This window comes from Lates calcarifer, linkage group LG8 (genome assembly GCF_001640805.2).
Source record: "Lates calcarifer isolate ASB-BC8 linkage group LG8, TLL_Latcal_v3, whole genome shotgun sequence".
In the NCBI taxonomy this organism is placed as follows: Eukaryota; Metazoa; Chordata; class Actinopteri; family Centropomidae; genus Lates; species Lates calcarifer.
The window spans coordinates 13,376,549-13,390,314 of NC_066840.1; the positions used below are offsets into that span (position 1 = coordinate 13,376,549).

General features: G+C 40.9%; 1 protein-coding gene across 1 annotated transcript in view; it reads right to left on the minus strand.

The window, feature by feature from the left end:
* pcdh11 (protocadherin 11) overlaps positions 1-13,766 on the minus strand; it is a 126,688-nt gene that overhangs the window by 32,756 nt on the left and 80,166 nt on the right. The window lies entirely within an intron of this gene.

The following is a 13,766-nucleotide window of genomic DNA, read 5'->3' on the forward strand; positions in this document are numbered from 1 at the left end:
GCTTGTATTTTTTTTTTTATGTTTTCCCCCCTGTGGAATATGGGTTTTATATCTGCAACTGCAAGAACTATTTGACAGAAAATATTGCCTGAACAAATCCAAATACAACATCCACATTCGCAAACAAGCTTGGAAACAAAACAGACAATATATGCATCAATTCCCGTAACTAAAAAAGTCATACAGTGTTACACTGAATGCTCGCAAAATACATTCCCTTCAGATCAAATGTACTCTCTCCGGAAAATATCAAATCATCCTAATAGCCAAACTTCTCTTCAGAAATTGTTAGGGAAATCCTCTGTCCCCTGTCATATTACCCACATTTATCAGGATGCAGCATAGCCATTACGTCTGGGGGTTTATCAAATTATCTGCTCGCAGAATGGCCGAAAAGGGACACATTACAACCAGCCGACTTTGTCTGAGCTGCTGCAAAGCAATATTCCGGGATGCTGCAGCAACCAAAAGCAAATTATGGTGAACATAACACAGAGTTCAGTGGAGCGTTAACAGAATGGATGGCCCTATCCTGATTTTCTATCTGTTGGGACAGATGTCCCTACGTCCCTGTGACTCGTGAGGTGGACGGCCCTGTAAGCGATGGCAGATGCTCCAAAGGTAAGACAGATGGATTTTGCCGGGGTCCTGTAAAAGTGTGCACATTTTTCACTTTTGGAAAAATGAATATTAATCATTTACAACACAAAAATAAAAATTGTAGTACCTAGCTAGAAAAGAACAAAAGAACAACAAAAACTTCAGGCCCTCCATGAAAGATGTTATGTGAAGACAAGAAGAAGAAGACAAGGAAAAAAAAAGATATACCTTTACTAAAGAACAGAAGCGTTAATATTGCAAATCCTGGATGTGCTTTATATTTTCAAACCATTTTAAAGAGGTACAAATATTTAGAGCAACCAGAGACCAGAACTTCTTGACCTTGATGGCAAAACATGTTATTCAACACTGAAGACTTTCCAGAAAACTGCAGCTTGGCAAGACTGTTTGTACCCAGTGTATGGTTTCTTTAGTCTTGAACCATGAAGACACGAAGCAGTAAAAATGGGGCTCTGTGCAATCAATGATTAAAATGATACAATGTAAGAAAAGGTATCCATTGCTTATGATGTGTGGGATTGTCTACCTTTTCTGCATTTGCCTGCGGTGCAAGTGGTGGACGTGCGGGTGTACACAGTAAGTATATTAAAGTAAATGAGCGCCTGCTCGAGAGCACGCAGGCACGTGTCAGCTTCACATGTGAATATGAATACATGTATGCCTGTTACATTCAAATGCTGGCAGCTGCAGACAAGTAGCCCAAACCCAGTATTTCACAAACACCATGCCTTCTAATACACTGTGATATTGAGCTTTCATTGTTGGGTAATTGCCACTGATGGAGAAAAAAAAAAGAACAATATTTCATTCAACGCAATCTGTGGTAAACTGAAATCAATGAGGCTGAATAGTGTGATTAAAATTTGATCGGATCACTGACGACCAACAATGACAACAAACATGGAACAGAGCTCCCTTTTTTTTTTGAGCAGACAAAGCCGCTCAGTGGCTTAAATGTTGTTCAGTGTGGCCAGGATAATGGCAGCCTATTGATCCTTTTTGGAATTTATTCTGAAAGGCTAACTTTTTTTTTTTAATGCTTCACATTCATTTTTGCAGAGGCAGTGACACTATGCGAGACCTGGTTATTGAGAAACACTGGGAGACTTTTCTGTCTGAGTTTTGGAATGTTCTCATGTTGGGCTGCAGTGTTTACGTTTGATCTCTTGCAGCAGGAGAGCCACGCTAAAGAAGGATCAGCAAGTGGAGGCTTTCAAAGACCCCTAGGTTGTCAATGGTAGTGTTTTGTGCTCGAGATATCTGCTCTTAACTGTGGTTGTACAATGTGGGAGGTTTGTTCAGCTCGATGCAGATCAAGGCGTGTGTGTATGTATGTGCTTGTGTATGCTTGTTTTCTTTGTGTGCCTTGGTGTGTAAAGTTTCTGCATGCACCATGCATCTGTGAAAATAATGGTGATTAATCAAATAACCAAATTAGGATTTTTTTTTTTCTTTTATAGAACAAGAGCAAATATACAGAAGACTGGAGAAAAGTAGGTCAGGCTTTAAGCTTTAAGTATAATGTTGGACTTTAAAAAGGAACATCACTTGGAACCCTCTCTCCTGGATTCTCTACAGATTCATTAAAATGAACAATTAAGACACAATTAGTCTCTTTTTACAGAACACAAATGCTGCACGTGTGGTCCCTAAGTTCTGTTTCTACAACATACTGTTTATATTAAACTCTGTTTTCTTTTACTTTAAGACTAAATTGGTCCCAAAATGTTATTTTCTGGTGTTTTTAGTGGCTTTCTCTTCCTTTTTGTCAAGGTTACGATAACAGCACAGGCAGGGAGGACCCAAACGCAGACACACTATACAGGCTGAAGTGAAGTTGCTTTAATTAATTAAATAAGGGCAGATAGACAGGCGGGCAGGCAACCGGGCAAGTAGGTACAGGCAACAGGAAAACACACACATGTAGGTACACAAGTAGATGGGGAAAACACACTGGAACATAAACAGATAATCCAACAAGGAGTTGGTAGCAGCAACAAGTTTGAATAGTGGCTGGGTTGAGGAGTGAACTGGGAACAGGTGTGTTGAGTGGGCGGGAACGCTTAGGTGATTGCAGATGAGAAACAGGTGAGCAGGTGGGCACGGAGACCAGAAAAAAAGTCATCCGGTGGGTGGATGTAGAAAGGCCGGACTGGGGAAATAAAAGGACAAACGTGGCTGGAGACAGGGGCAAAGGGGAACTGAGGAACAGACTGTGACACTTTTACTCTTTATTGATACTTTTCATCATCTGGAAAATGCGTTGTTCGTGCTTTTCCTCTCCATTGTATGTTTACACAGACATAATGAAAATAAAAGGCCTAAAAAAGCATCAGGAAAACTAAAATTTAAAAAGAGAGCTTTAAGTAATCAAATCTATAGAGTTTCTTGAGGGATGATTTCAGCCAACATTCAAAATGAAGAGTTACTCCAACAAGGAGCCGGTGGTAGTGACAGGTCTAAATAGTGGCTGGGGTGATGAGGGAGCTAGAAACAGGTGTGTGAGTGGGTGGGGAAGCTCAGGTGATTGCAGATAAGAAACAGGTGAGCAGGTGGGCAAGGAGACAGGAAAAAAGTCTGGGGACATCTGGTGGGCGGATGTAGAGAGGCAGGTCTGGGGAAACGAAGGGACAAATGTGGCTGGAGACAGGGGCAGAGGTGAACTGAGGAACAAACCGTGACACTTTTACTTTTTACTGCTACTTTTCATCATCTGGAAAATTCGTTGTTTGTGCTTTTCTTCTCCATTGCATTTTTACACAGACATAATGAAAATAACAGGCCTAACAAAGCTTCAAGGAAACAAAAATTTGGAAGTAGAGCTTTCAGTAATCAAAACAGGGATTACTTCAGCCATGCAGGAAAAATGTAGAGTTAAGGTGGGAGAGACGGCTTTCTTTGGTGGAACTGTATTCCCTCAATCATCTTTTATACCACATGAAATAGAAGCCAGCGTGAGACCCGATGGCACCTCTGTCCACACCACCATGTGTTGCATTAAGGGTGTATTATGACACGGACCAGTGATTCCCAGATGCGACAGCAGGGCTGATCATCAATTATTATACCTCAGTGGATCAAAATGAGCATATCTGCTCATTCCAACATCCCCAGTGCTGGCCTGTGGCGGCTGAGAGGCAGCTTAGTGCACCTCCAACTACCCCCCCCGTCCACCATCCCCTCTGCACCTGTAAGCTTAGCGACACCAGCCGGAGCCCTCGCAGAGGCAGTGGGACATGCCTCGAGACAACATCTGCCTCCCCTTGGTGACCTGTCGAGTTAAGCCAACTGCAGAATCAAGGGCACGCTCGCAGAGGTCCCTGATTTTATCATAACAAAGACTGTGCCGCCGCTGCTGCCTGTAACTGGCTTCAGGAGAGGGCCCAGTCTATTTTCTGCTAACACTGTGAACTCACTCTGTATAGCACGTTCTGTCTTTCTTTCCCTCTCTTGCTATTCAATCTAAAGTGAACACCAAGGGATACTTTCAAAAATTCATATCTAGGTCTGTGAGGATGTCAGCCAGTGCTGTTACAAAAATTATATACATATCTTAGACACTTTGAAAAGAGTTTGAATAGATATTATTACGTGTCTGAGTCAATAAAGGAGTTAGGAAAAGGAATTTATGTTCCTTGCTTTTTACTACACCACAGTATTATGTCATGTCAACATGTATATATTATAAATCCAACATTCAATAACAGATTTTTATTTTGTTTTATTTTTTTACCATAAACTAGTATTGGAAGTATGCCATTTCCTTTTGCTCATCCAATTCCTGTCGCATATTCACAATTAGTTCTGTGAAGATTTAGCTCTTATGAGTGCGCTGAATTAGTCGGCATGAGGGAGCCTCTGTGTGACAGATGTTTGACACTTGAAATCCAGCGGGACCCCTGGCTGAATGGATACAGGACAAATCAATGCAATCATGCAGGTGTCTGGGGGAAATGGGGACAAAGGGACACAGTCTGTCTGCCTGCTACGCCAGAGCTTCTGGCGAGGCTTGAGCACCAGGTCTGCTTCTGCATGCATGGAATGGCAGACAGCTGACTGACCTCGCGAGTGCTACATCGCCTTGAGGTCCCCACAGATGCCTCACAAAGAGCCCAGGCAGCAGTGCCTCGCGAACTTGACCACGGTGAATGTGATGAATGCCTCGGCTCACTTGCTGAGGAGGGCACGCGGCGACCAGCTTTACGTGTTTGGTGTCAAGCCCCTCAGAAGCCCCTTGTCATTTTCTGTTAGGCCAGACATGTCCTGTTGGGCCTACCTGAAAATCTACTTCCTCAGCATGCCTCATCTGAAAACCCCCATCCTGTTTCTCCTCTCTTACTTCCTGCGCTCATTCAGCACAACTCCTTCCTTTCCTTGCCGCACTCTCACTTCATTTGTCAGCGTTACCAGCCCGTGAGTAGCTTCTGAAGTGATCCATTTGTCTGCGAATACCAATTTATCTACCAGTCAGTGCATGCATTGATCGGGTGGGGGATAGGGTCCCATACAGTACAGTGGAGAGTAATCCTGTTCATGCATGTGCATTCAGCACCTGGATTAAATCACAGCAGCAACTCAAGATGCATATTAAAAACATACTGTAACCTGCATGCTTTATTACATTTCAACCAATTGAATTAACTGCCGGTAACTTCATCAGAATTCGACAGTGTGTGTACTTGTGTGTGTGGTTAGGGGTGTGTGTGTGTGTCAACTGTTATGCATGAGATTTATTGCGATTTTATGCCTGTGCTTGTGAAATTAATGATTTCACAGGAAAATATTGCATTTCTCGTGAATGACACATTTTAGGTGAAATATGCTAATACGTGAAATGTAGACAGATGGCATCATAGTTGTAGCCGTCTGTCATCATATCATTGATGTCATTGCAGCAATACCACAGCTATCACTGTAAATTGAATCTCATCAAAACTGCAGTTTATCTCATAGTGATTTCTTATTGAAAAATAAGCCAGAGAAAAGCAGCAATATAATTTTACATTGGTCACAGTACGCCATTCTCCAAGCAAATTTCTCTTGTTTTGGTTCCTCTTTCTCATCTATCAGCATACTTGTATCATTCATTTTGTCCTGATGCATCAATAAATATGCTCTTTTTAGGACAATGAAGCTTTAAGGTGGCTTTGCCATATGTCTCCAGCCTGCCATGCCATTCTGCAGCATATCAGGACAACCCAGGTCAATAACATTAAAGGCTGAGAGAGTTGGTGAAAATACAACCCCTGTGATGCTGTGGTCTGCTCAGCCTTCAGGAGACATATTGATGCACAGTTATTTTGGTCAATAAGTCCTTCTGAGCAGAGGCCATCCTTATCCTTGAGACCGACTGCATGTGAAAAATGAGAAAGGGATGAGACCATGCATTTTAATCTGACTATGGCGCTATATCTTAACACGAGGAGAAGAAGGGATGGGAGAAGAGGAGGAGGAGCATGTGGGGAGAGAGAGAAAAAGGAAGACAGAGAGAGAGAGAGAGAGAGATGCACTTCCTCTAACCCCGTCTCAGCCTCACTAATGCAGTTGTTAACAATAAACCATGTCATTGGTTATGCTGAAATACAACACCTCCAAGCCAGAGCATAATGGCTTTATTGAAATATGAAACACGCTAACCTCTGACCTCAGAATTTATTGACATAATATATAGAACATCAAATCTAAAATGAGGAGATTTGTATTCACACATTTTCATATACACAGATGTTGCCATGTTTGAAAGACATAGAGCGCCCATCCCCATTTTAGAGATATAGATATAAATCCTGTTGCCAAGACACTGGAAATGAGGTAGGACATATCCGTAATGCAATGCTTAGGGTTCAAGTTTGAACTAGGAGGTGGTAGGTGTGTACATTGTGTATACATTGTGTGTATGTGTGTTAGTGTACATGTTGTGGGAGGGTGCAGCTCAGAATGTTAACACTCACACAAGCTCTCAAACGAAAAATGAAAAGGAAGTGGGATTTTTGTTAAAGGCTATCTATAACAAATGGCCGTGAATAAAACATTAGCACGTCTATATTTTATAGCTTCCCATGTTTTCCTCTTGCTTCTGAAGGGAAAGTTGCTGCTCTTTCAGGCAGGTGTAACCTCAGCTCATCACGCTGAACGGACAGTGTGATTCTCGAGAAATGCTGGGAGGTTTTTGGAATCTGGATCAGTGGTGAGGTTTCTTCAAAGTTTAAAAGCAAGATTATTATATGAAGAGTTCTGACTTGAGGCAGTGTTTACTGATTGCTTGATATCAACCGCATTAAATACACAAATATTTGCCACATAGCCTTTCGCCCCATATGCCAAAGACGTGATTGGCATCCAATAAATAGCCTGCCCATTTTTGATTTCAGGTGTGTTGTTGTTTTTAATGATTCATGTTTGGTGTTACTGAGATCATATCAGCTAGATGGAAATCAAGCACCAAAGCTATCACCTCTCCCGAACCCAACATTTCACAGGTTTAATATGCAGTCTGAGCCATATTCCAGTTTAGGAATCACAGAGTCAGTGAAATGGAACAAAGTGAATTGCTGGCTCGGGCCTTTGAGCCTCTATCCTTGTTTGAAGTCTCTCTCTACCCCTGCCGAGTTCAGAATACATTGTCCAGAGACACGATCAAACTTGGCAGCTATTGATCCCTTCCCAAGCCAGACACAAGACTTACTGAACATGTTAACAACTTCGGAATGAGTATTTTAATTGTGCAGGTCTTTGAAAAGCCCACTCAAGTCACTGTGCTGCTGAGTGAATTTGAAGCAGCAACTTTTGGACAGTCGAACGCGGTGTGTTCAGCCAATTTTCCTGTTTTTCTCCTAAAGATCCTGCTGAACTCTCTGAGCATTCAAATCACATCTCTGAGGGCACATAAGAGCATTAAAAAACACTGAAATAAAAGAATTTAAGACAAAAAAATATGTGTCTCATTTAAAATGTTATCTAATCCCCTAAAATAGTTTATATTAAATGCATACAAGTTAATTAAAAAAGGCAAATTTGTAGATTTCTGGTCAAAGCCAATACAGCTTACAGCAATCCTCTCTGGCAACAAAACTAAACACTACTAAAATACTAATATGTGTCACTCACTCACTGTTCAGGGGCTGTTGGTTTTATGTTTTCAGTCTAAACACTGCTTGTCTGTTGCAATTAGTTTGTAAGTCAGCTCTCAACGCTATGACAATGTGTTCAGCTTCCATTATCTGTGTTATTTTCTTCTGGCTATGGCAGTGAGGCACTTCCATTGGTATGAAAACTGTAAAACGACACGCACTGATTGTCCCGAATCTTTTAATATCTTTTCCGTCTTGTCCTGCTGAGATCTGGATGATTGCACCAGAAAGCTCCCGTCTCAACTTCACAGAAGACTTTGGCAGGGCAACAAAGAAGGACCCTAATACTCTGGAAAAGGAGGTTTCTAACATGACACTTTTCAGTCGTTTGAAGGAGGGTGGAGAGAGATTTCTGCGAGCTGAGTTGACTCCTCCAGATCAATAGCTCGTCTCTCTCCCCGAGACAACTGGTGTGGCATTTGAACCAGATAAAACAAGGGTTCCCCTCCACCTCACCTCTGAGAGCTGAGCACTCCCACCAAATCCCAATCGGTTGAGAAGGATACAGATGAGTCCATCTAAATCCCCTTCTGACTCAGCTCTAGACCCCCGGCGGTCAAAAAAAGGAGAGAGGAAAGGAAAAAAAAAATCTAAAATCATCTTAAAAGGAAAGGTCCAATCTATGTAGGTTAATACTCACTGTTGCTTCATTTAGCTCTGTTGCAGGCCCACTGGGGCAGCCGTAAAAAGTTCTGGGAGCCAGAAGGCACAAAGGCTTTTATTTATTTATATGAGGGAGAATATATAGCGGGAAGCAAACTGGTGCAAATGATGTGAAAAAAGTAGTTTGAAGGAGTTATCTTGTAGATTGTGGGATAACTGCAAGAAAGGGAATATGTTGCATTACCATTTTATGTGCAGAATGAATTCAATATACACACAGCAGCCTGAATGTCTCCAATACCATGACAAAATGTATCTTCACGTTGTGAAATGAATGAGAAATGCCTCCTCCTATCTCTCAATAACTACCAGCCATGTACCCTTAAGCAAGGCACTTCATTCTTAATTACTTCAGTGAACCTGCTCATTTGTCAGCAGTCGATAGCAAGACGGGCTGGCTTAAGTAAAAGGTTGCACTGGCAGCTCTTAAGTGTGTAAATGTGGAGAGGGCCATTGCTATCAAAGAGAGTGCCTGTTCAGCTAACTTTACATGAATACAAGTTGAAAAAAGAAAGGAAAAAAAAAAAAGAATCAAGCCCAACAGCCTTACAGCAGTTCATCATCTTTCTAACCTGTGGTCAGCCAATTATCTGGATCTTGCTACAATGTTGAACTTTTAACTCAATGAACAAGGGTCCTCTTCTCCCTTTCCATGTCAGCTTAGTCTTTCCCTCTGGTCGCTGATGACATTGTAACACTAATTACAGCTAATTGTTCTATGCTGAATGGATTTAGTCACATTGCAAATGATATGCCATTGGTCAGTGTCACAATGTTTCCACAGAAAAATTCAATGGGGAATGGAAATTTGCACAAATGAATGTAATTAAGAAGCACATTCATTACTTCTAATTGCATATGAGAACCCTCAAAGTGAAAGTGAGATTGGACTCATATGAATAATTAATGTGGCTAACTGTACTGAACACTATGGCGTTGTTGCCGTCAAATAATGATGTGTTAAATTGTTGGTATGAATGACAAAATGCAGTGCTGTGACTTGTAGAGTCCAAATCACAACTGTCTAACTGTTTTTCCCCCTGCTTACTCATGAAATCCCTTTATTCAGGGGCAGATTGTGTCTAGACAGTAGAATTCCAATCTTAGTACGAGCTTGCCATTGGCGGCCAGACATACTGGGTATAGAGTCGGAGGTTTGAGAAGTATTAAAAATTCAAGTGGTACCAACGTGTTTGGCACACTAGATCAAGTCAAGTGGCCTTTTCCAAAGACAAGGAAAAGGGCAGTTGTAAATCAGTCAACTGGAAACTCAGTCTGAGAGCTATTATGAAAATTTTGAACCTAAAGAAATCAAAGAGTTGAGAATGTAACCCCCACAAAGTAAGAACTCAGCAAGCCTTTAATCAGATTATTTGTCTACTGGCATCAGGGATTATATAATGTGCTATAAAAGCTTTAGACACAAAATTGCACAAAGGGAAAAATAATTTAAATATCAAACAAAATCATTGATTGAAATCTGTTATTTGATGAAGCAATTCCCTTTAGTTAAAAGTGTCTAGTTTTTTAATACACTGTGCAGCACGTTTAAAACTATAATCTTATTATACTTGCAGTGTTTAAAAAGGATTGGCTTATTTTAATAGCAGATCTTAGACAGACAAGGTGTAAGCTGGTCATTTGAAAGCCATATGCCACAGATTAAGATACGGCACTATAGCATACAGCATTTTCATGTTTCTTCCAGAGACTAATGCACTACTTCAAAACCGCCTTTAGTGAGCTACTTGTAAGTGGGCGAAAGCACAAGCTCCTAAATCCCTCAACTCCAACAGCAGGAGAAAGAAATAAGTATATTACAAATTGTCCAGAGAACAAAATTGTGTATTGTTTGAAAAATGTGAAGGATTTAGACTCTGGGATTTGCTCCCACTTTACTGCACTTTGTCTGAGGGCTTAGCACTGCTTGCTGTTTGTGACATGATGATTCCCATCACTCAACAAAAACCTTTCAGGACATCATTAAGCCAACATCTACTCAACAGCACAGGCCATCCAAAATTAATAAAAAAAAACATGAAAATAAAAACACAGGATTTAATTATTCAATGTCAACGAAGCTGAACTGATCACAAGAGCAGTAACATCACTCAGAACAAGGCCAATGGCCATTATCATTAAAAAATGACAAAATCCACAGGGTACAATGTCTGAGCCAAGATGGGTCAAGAATGACATTTTCATCAACTGGATGCTTTTAGTATCCCACGTAAAAACAACAGCGCTCTTAGTGATTCCATGAAAAGTCAGTCACTTCTGATAGTAGAGGGTAATACCTCTGTAACACTGTGCTGAAATCCAAGGATGCTAAAGCAGTGAGTGGAAATGTGAGAGAATGTCAACTGAAACAGAAGCATACATCACTCTTATTCGAGCAAAGAGATGCATCGCATATCATTATGCATTCCTGTTTTTGATGTTTTGATGAAGTGTCGCAGTTTGGCCAAAAGGGACAGGTACGATTCATCATGCCTAATTGTTCTGGATGTGTAGTTCTGTAAAAGCCAGCAGTCTGATGTATGGGGGTTGGACCTAAAAACACACATGCTAATGATATTAATTTGCAGCTTTTATCTATTTGTCGAGACAGAAGAGGAAATAACAAAACCTCTGGAACAATGTGTGACAAAGGAGGCGACAGCAGAAGACTGATGGTGGGGTGGTGAAGTAAGCCTGGAGGGGGAAGCAAGAGCCCATAAAATGAACAGCCGCCTAACTCATAAATAATAGAAACATAAAATGTCATATGAACTTTATTTCAAGAGTGGGTGGTCTAATAAAGATGCAGGTTTAAAGAGGAGTTGAGAAATTCATTGTCATAAGAAGGCCACATGGCTTGCCTTTGGCACAGACAATTATTCAGTGCAAGTTGACATTCAGGCCCAAGCCGAAGCACCTTTTACAAAACAATACCGCTTTTGACTCCTGAAATTCTCTGTTTTTTACCACTGCTCAAGTCTCTCAATCTCTCAGCTCTATTTCTCCCTCTTCACTTGGAGTCATTCCATCTCCTCTCCCCTCTTTCCACTTTTCCTTGTTCTTTCTGCTGTACAAATTGAGACGACGTGATAAGAGATTGCCACCGCCATGCCAGCCTGGTGCTCATTGATAAAACCATATCTAATCCATCTTAGGCCCCCCTCTGTCACCAACGCACTCATCTCTGAGACGGTCAACACGCGCAGGATCCATCTCTCTTTTTGAACTGAGTAGCACAGAGTCAGAGTTTATCTGACTTAACTTCTAGAAGGAGAAAATGGAGCCAGATGAGTCAGACGACTTTCACTCCGTCTTCAAATGATGTGCAAGTGTGTGTGTGTGTGTGTGTGTGTGTGTGTGTGTGTGTGTGTGTAAAAGCGGGTGTTAAATCAGCAGCATCTAAAAGCAAATGTAAGGACTTTTGTGACTTAGGTGAGAATGTGCCCTTTCAAAGATGTACTTATTGAAATTATACAAATATAAAAAGTGAATTTCCTGTATTCTCCCTCAAGTCTAAAAAGGCAGAATATAAACATCTGAAAGCTGCAGGGTCTCACATGAATTCCATAATGATTTATATATGAGTATGAAATGACTTCTCATATGGTGTTTACACAACCCTACACAATCTGGTCCTGTCTGCTTTAACCCTTTTTCACATTATCAGTCAGAATTACATTGACTTTAATGTCACTTGGTGTGATAAGGTTACAACAGAGCATTACACAAGGGGCTTTTGGTCAAATAATTATAATGACTTTTATTATATCTAACTACTAATATTAGGCTACAATATTACACTCTTAGTTATTCTGATTTTTAATGCAGCAATTTATAAAAGTACACATGCATTTACTACATTAGCATGGCCTTCTATCTAAAACTAATGCACTTCAACAAATATTACCCCAGAGGAAAAGTGGTAAGTGCAGTATTTGAGTAAGTTTATGAAGTATGAGATGTTTATGTCACTGAATATTAATGAGATGATGAGCAATTGCTTCTGTATTTGAATGAATCACATATATGAATCACTGCTGTCACCATAGTGAATACATTAAAGAGAACAGCTGGGGAAGGGGAGGTTTGATCATTAGATGTATGCGTTTGTACGTGTGTTTATATATATGCGTGTGTGTGTGTGTACAGGTGCCTGTATGCATGAGGGAACATGGAGGTCAGTTGGCTGTGTAAAAAAAAAAGGCTATCTCGTAAAAAAAAAAGAAAAAAAAAGAGAGAGATTCCTTGTTGTAGGCTGCAACATCCTCTCATCAAAAATAGAAAAATCACATATGGGACGGACCTTTGCATGTAAATGAACAGGAACCCATCGCCGGGATGTCAGCCATCTTGTCTAATGTCTAACAAATGTATTCACAATCACACTCACACTGACACCCCAGCCCTGGACCTGTCAGCGCAGCTGCCGGGGAGGCAGATGCACCAAGGACTGTTGTCTCACTTACAGTTATGACACAATGGCTATACTGCACGTGTGTAGGTGTATGCAAAGCAATCTATTTCTGCCTGTTCTGTAGATTTCTTTTCTTATAGGATAGGAAAAAAAAAAAACAGACTTGTTTTTTGACAGGTAACTCCATGCAATAGCTAAAAAATTCCATGGCAGTGATACACACAGGCCACAGGAGGAGTGAAGGTCTGCTCCAATCTGAGCCGTGATCCAATATACGATGCAGGGTTACCTCCAGATAATACAATCTGATTCACCAAGACTAGAATACCCAGCCTCGAGTGGTGGGGACAGCGAGGGGGGACGGGTGGGGTTGGTATGTGACAAGGACACTTGATGGGGGACTCAGAATAGCCTTGTTCATGTTAAGGTGGAGCAAAAGCATTTCAGCAGCATCACTGGCATGCTGGCTTTGGATCTACTCTAGTGCTGGTGGAAAAAATAAAATAAAATAAAATCCAGAGTCCTCTGTGGTGGGTCTTGAGCACTCTTCTTTTTTTCCCCCTCAGCCAGTTGTTTGAGCAATGATTTAAAAAAAAAGAAGAAAAAAAAAGAAAAAGAAATCTTCTGTTTATGTATGAGGAAGGAGTTGTGCATCCTTGCGTTCAATGGAGCTTTTTATGGAGAACATCATTGGGCAGTAAGCCATGCAGTGACAGCTGTCTTGTGAGTCATTTGAATAAACTCAGCAACAGAGTTCCAACTTCAGAGGTATAATTCCCCTTACATTGTACAGCTAAGCACAGGACGTTTACAAAATTCAGGGTTTACAAAATTAATTGTCAATAATAAATGCACCGTTGTGCAAGTCACACTTAATAATATTTTTCTGCACTCCCATGATAAGAGATTCACTGTCCTGTTTTGATCAAATTCAATTT